Here is a 6,304-nt window from a genome sequence, read left to right on the forward strand (position 1 = left end):
TCTAATTCAAACAATTTTGTTGTTTCTCTTATTGTTTTTTGGAAATGTGATAGGTGAGTGAATTGATATATTGATAGGTTGCTCAATATCTCCAAAAAGGGATGCTCATATAGAGTATGGAATCCTTTGATTTTGGTAGAAGGATGGCTGTTAAGAAAGAAATAGAGAAAACAGAAAATGCACGGCAATCAAATGCACTTTTTGATGATAGCTTTAGCTTTCTTATATAAGCAACCTTGCTTGGGAATACAGTGAGTTTTTTCTTACTTTACTGGATTACAATCACTTTACTTCCTTATGATGTATAATTTTGTATAATGCAATACAACTCTAGCTAGATGAAAATTGATTGTGTTACGTGTTTTACATCTTCTTCATCGTTATAAATGGTATTACTATTATAGTACTAGCATGAAGTCTGCTTAGTGCTCAAATGTAGGGATCTGATGAGTGGTTGGAGTAAGTCGATGAATGATGATGATGGCTGATGGTTGATTGTAACCTCTTAGGTTGATGTGCATTGCAGGTACCAAAGTTGTTTCCATTCTGCAAATACCCAACGTTACTTTCTTTTTAGTGTATTTTTTGTGCCTTTTTCTCTTTACCTCTCTATATAGCCCTCAATCTCTTCTGTTATGTGGTTTCATTTAGCATGAAAAGTCTCATGAGCTAATTTTTATTTGGTTTTCTTTGTTAGGGATTGCTAACATATTGACTCAGTATTTTAGGGAATTATTACATCCTCCAATTGAGGTATTTTTCTACAACATTGCTATTATCCCATTTTTAAAAATATATTAATTAGCTTAAATGCAGAATTTTCCAATTTTTTCCTTTCAATGTTGCTAAAGAATATATTTTATTTGACGGGGACTACAATGCAAACCATTAACCTAAATAATATATTTTATTTATTTGATGGGTACTACAATATTAACCTAACACAATGATGTTGAGTTTGCTTATGCTATGCAGGATATTTAGATCACTATTGAAATTTGATTGTTGTGTCACTTATGGCTTGCTTTGTATCAAGGTACTTTTTTTTTTGTGTAGCAGGATTTACACAAGACATAGTCATGTAGATTAAATCATTTGCTTATTTTTTTTTTCCTTCTACTCTTCTCTTTAGTTTATATATTCACTTTTGTTTTCAGTTTTTCTAAGTTGATTTTGTTATACTCCTATAAACCATACTCAGTTGATTTTGTAAGCATTAGGAGTTTTCTTACCTTTACCATTAGAGGACACTCAATTACATTGGTTTGCTCACTGACCAATTAATATCTTGGCTCTTATGTCTATTTTCTTATAGTTTAATAGTAGTTTAATGAAAAAGATGTCTTCTTATTTATGTCTTCTTATCTACGTCTTCTTATATATTCTTATTTATGTATTCTAATTTATGTTGTGATATGGTGGTTCATTAATTATATGGTTGAGCAAAATGTATATCAATTTCTTGACCACATTCAATTTATTGTGTTATGGGAATGAAGTTGCAGGAAAAATCGAATTGCTTATGAAGCTCAAATTGGATTGTTCTCTTGAGAACCACTTGAACTTACTCAACTATACTGGTGTATAGAATGATATTGTTGTTGGTGATGGTTTCAAAATGAACAAGGGGTAGTCAATCTTTTATTTTGCATAATTGAATTTTGGTTTTGCATTGCGTGATGTTTTAAGTATAATTGAGGGATCAGATTGTTCAGCCATTAAGTCGGCAAAATTGTTGTATGTGTAGAGTTTTCACATGAATATTCTAAATGGCTTATTGAAATTTGTTGTTCCTTCAATTAAGTTTGGTTGCTTTTGAGATTGAAAGTGTTGAACATTAGTTCGGTTGCAAAATTGTTGAACATTTGCAAGGACCATTGAAAGGATTTGCTATTTTAAATTGGGAGTTCTGACAATATTTTAGTTTCTTTTGTGCAGGTTTGATTTGTGGTCTGTGAGGATCGATTAAAGAAAAATACGAGAGGAATAAATTTATGTTCATATTTTTTATGACATTATAATTTATGTCCTGTGCGAATCAATCAATTATGAAAGTGAATTACCATTAGCTTAGAGAATAAACTTTTGTTAATCCTTAAAGATGCTCATATGCAATATACAAAACGATTGACATAAGTATAACTTGGCAACAACTAATTCATGATAACAGGCAACAACCACTCTAGATGTGGAAGACATAAGAATTGTTAGTCCTTTGGTTAAAAAGTTTGAGATACATTGAATGAATTTTAGCAAAATTTCCCCATTACTATCAAAAGAAAAATCTGTGGAAGGAATTGAGAAATAATATCCAAAGTTAAAAGTATAATAGTAAAAGAAAGGAAAATATGATGATTCATTAAACACTAAAGAAATGCTTGGAGGATAAAATGCACTCCAAAGACCGAAAGAATGTGTTACATGTTCAATGAGGATAAGTAATAAAGTATATGATGCACCAAAAACAAAATTAATAAATAAAGTATATCATTTGTAAATAACAAAAAACTATCAACATTGATATTCATAGATCAGTTTCCGTTAATTGTTTCATTTGCAATGACTATCAACGAAAGCCAAGGTTAGCCACTAAAAAATGTTGGTGTCTATTTACCTTCTCCTGTTTTTTCACATGGACAATTGTATGTTGCAATATCAAGGCTTACTTCAAGAGATGGTTTGAAGATCTTGATAAATTATGAAGACGGTGACGATACCAATGTTACGTCGAATGTGGTTTATAAAAAAGTTTTTTGTAATGTGTAGTACTTCGTTGTATAATATATTTTTTTCTGACATATGTTCATTTTAAAGGTATTAGCAAACTGTCAAACTTTTTGTGTTAAACGACTCATGCTATTTCAATATTATGTTATATTCGCAGAGTAGATGTTTCATTATAAAATGAACTACCATCGCACTTTTATATTATTTTTTATTTCATTGTCAATTATTACTATTGATATGACCCGTGCGAAAGCACGGGTCGATGGTCTAGTTTAACCTAATTTTTTCGCGTGACTTTACTTTATTAACCCTAGATTTAATTTATGCAAAATGACATCTCTTATTTCTAAAAGTTAATCCGTGACGCAGTATTAACCCTAGATTTAATCTAATTTTTTCGCGAGACTTTACTATATTAACCCAAGATTTAATTTATTCAAAATATCATCTCTTATTTCTAAAAGTTAACTTGTGACGCAATATTAACCCTAGATTTAACCTAATTTTTCTGCGTGAATTTACTATATTAACCCTAGATTTAATTTATGCAAAATGCCATCTCTTATTTCTAAAAGTTAACATGTGACGCAGTATTAACCCTAGATTTAACCTAATTTTTTTCGCGTGACTTTACTATATTAACCCTAGATTTAATTTATGCAAAATGCCATCTCTTATTTCTAAAAGTTAACCCGTGACGCAGTATTAACCCTAGATTTAACCTAATTTTTTCGCATGACTTTACTATATTAACCCTAGATTTAATTTATGCAAAATGACATCTCTTATTTCTAAAAGTTAACCCTAGATTTAACATAATTTTTTCGCGTGAGTTTACTATATTAACCCTAGATTTAATTTATGCAAAATGTCATCTCTTATTTTTAAAAGTTAACCCGTGACGCAATATTAACCCTAGATTTAATCTAATTTTTTCGCGTGACTTTACTATATTAATCCTAGATTTAATTTGTGCAAAATGTCATCTCTAATTTTAACCTAATTTTTCCCTCAATTTGCATTTAATGTTTATGTAAAGTAAAATAAAATTATGTTCCTAATTATAAGCTGTTTTTTTTGAAAGGAATAACCATTAACCCGTCTCGCTATACTTAACCTAATATCTTACTTATAAATCTTAACCCGTCTCGTTATACTTAACCTATTATGTTACGTTACTTATAAATGTTAATCACGGATTGTATTTTGTAGAACAAAAACTATAATAATGAAGAGGAATGCTAGCGTCACACCCTCTAACGCTCCCTTTTAACACACTCCAATAAAAATAAGCCACTTCATCCAAGTTTTATTTTCCTTTACCCATTAACCGGTGATACAAGTTGCTGAACTAACAACATTTCTCACCCAAAAAAAAAATGGTTGAACAAAATCACCATGGCTCCTTCAAGGTTCTCCACAAAAATCAGCATGACTGCTCCTTCTCTTTCCACAACTCATCTTGTTCCGATCTGGCGCAACTCATCATCATTCTTTCCAGGTTCAATACGCCCCTTCACATCTCTGTTTGTCGCCTCTGTATCGTATTGGTCGCGAGCTCTGGTTCCCTTCGATGTCTTATTCGCGAGCTCCGATGGCCGTGATGAATTGGGTTTCCAATTGAATCTAATTTTGTTGCTGTAGCATTTCCAGATTCAGGATCCAATTGGATTATACGAGCTTTTCAGATCTAAAGTAATTTTTATTACATTTATAAAAAAAACGATGATAAAGAATAAAGAAAACCCAAATTATCAGCAATTTTTTTATTTTCCTTTTGGTTTAATTTGGGTGAAAAGACACAACTTTCTTCTTGACATGAGAGCTTGAAAAGCCACGACTTTCTTCTTGAAGGTTGAGTGAAGAAGATAGAAATTAAAATCCAAAAAAATGATAAATAAAAAATATAAAATAAATGGTCACAAAGTGAAACTTGGATGAGGTGGCTTATTTTGATTGAAGTGTGTTAAAAGGGAGTGTTAGAGGGTGTGACCCTAACATTCCTAATGAAATAAAAAAGGGTAAAATATGCTTTTCGTCCCTGTAATTATAGGCCATTTGAATTTTCGTCTATGAGCTTACTAATCCTCCCATTTTGTCCCTGTAATTATTAATCATTTGAGATTTCATCCTAATTACAAAAATTTGCTGAGGTGGAGGGTAATTAGTGACGTGGCATCTGTTTAATTGGATAATATCGCGCGAAATTACGTTTTTGCCCCTGTCTTTTTCTTTTCTTCTTTCCCTCCCTCTTTTCTTCTTACCCGTTCTTCTTTCCTTTTTTTCATTCTCTTCCACCACCACCAACACCAGATCTCTTCCATGTCCACCACCACCAACACCAACACCATCGAACTCTTCAATCAACACAACCAACACCGTCCATTCTCTCTCCGTTGTCTCCTCCGCCGCACTCCGTTGTCTCTGCCACCGTTTCTAAAAAAAATTCTTAAAAACATTATCAACATTACAGATCACCATCTCTTTACAAATCGTAAAAAGTATTGCTTCTTCTTAACCTGCACTTTGCAGTTTGCATATCAGCATCGATTCTCCGGCGAAAACCACCATCTTCCGTTCAAGCTTGAGGTGTTTTTTACGCCCGCGCATTCTCCAGCCGTCAACCACCACCATGAATTATCGCGCTACCACCGTCTTGATCGGCGTCGGCTTCGCTGAGGACGATTACAGGGTTGAAAGGTGAAAACTTTATGGGACGGCGGCGGCGAAAGCCTTGTCAACATGAAGTAACGATTTCGTCGGGAAAGGACTGAGACGGTAGAAATTTACGGCGGCGAGAGAAAACGGAAACTGAGTTCTCAAAAAAATCCAATTTTTAAATGTCGTGGGAAGGACAGATCGACAATTTGGAGAGGTAGAAATTTTGCCACTTTCCATCAGCTAGGTATTGGTACAAGTAGTTGATACTAAGTATTGTTAAGAAAAGGATTGTTGTGGATTATAATAAAATCCATTATAGTACATGATTGTCTATTGTCTATTGTACTTTTGATTTTTTTTACACTTAATCATATAGTGGTTGCTGGGTCAGATTTTGTTTAATTGCTGAATTTTATTTCATCTTGTTGTTGTTGTTGCTGGGTTCATAATTGAGATTGATGGTGTTGGTGGTGATGGAATACATCAATGGTGTTGGTGGTAGTGGAAGGAAGAAGAAGGAAATGGTATAATGGAGGAAGAAGGAAGGAAGAAGAAGAGGATGAGAAGATGTCGTGAAAAGAAGAGGAAAGAAGAGAGGAAAAAAAATAGAAAGCCAGGGGCAAATAAGTATTTTCACGTGTCTCAGATTTCATTAAGGGCAAAATTCTTAATTAGGACCAAATTTAAAGTGATTAATATTTGCAGGGACAAAATGGGAGGATTAGTAAGGTTAGGGACGAAATTTCAAATGACCCATAATTACAGGGATGAAATGCATATTTTACCCAATAAAAAATGACACAAAATTGAACCAAAATAATCAATAGGGTTAAATATGTTTTTAGTCCCTATAAAGATGTCAACTTTTTATTTTAGTCCCTCTAAAATTTTCCTTCAACTTTTAGTCCCTATAAAA

At 32.7% G+C, this 6,304-nt stretch overlaps 1 long non-coding RNA gene across 1 annotated transcript; it reads left to right on the plus strand.

The window, feature by feature from the left end:
- LOC146927096 (uncharacterized) lies at positions 1 to 1,539 on the plus strand. The gene is made up of 4 exons (XR_015008162.1): positions 1 to 251; positions 440 to 526; positions 698 to 753; positions 976 to 1,539. It is a non-coding gene; the product is annotated as an uncharacterized LOC146927096 (long non-coding RNA).
- Positions 1,540 to 6,304: the final 4,765 nt, after the last annotated feature.

Source organism: Medicago sativa, chromosome 4, assembly GCF_051527215.1.
Source record: "Medicago sativa cultivar Bolivia chromosome 4, Bolivia_mono, whole genome shotgun sequence".
Classification (NCBI taxonomy): domain Eukaryota; kingdom Viridiplantae; phylum Streptophyta; class Magnoliopsida; order Fabales; family Fabaceae; genus Medicago; species Medicago sativa.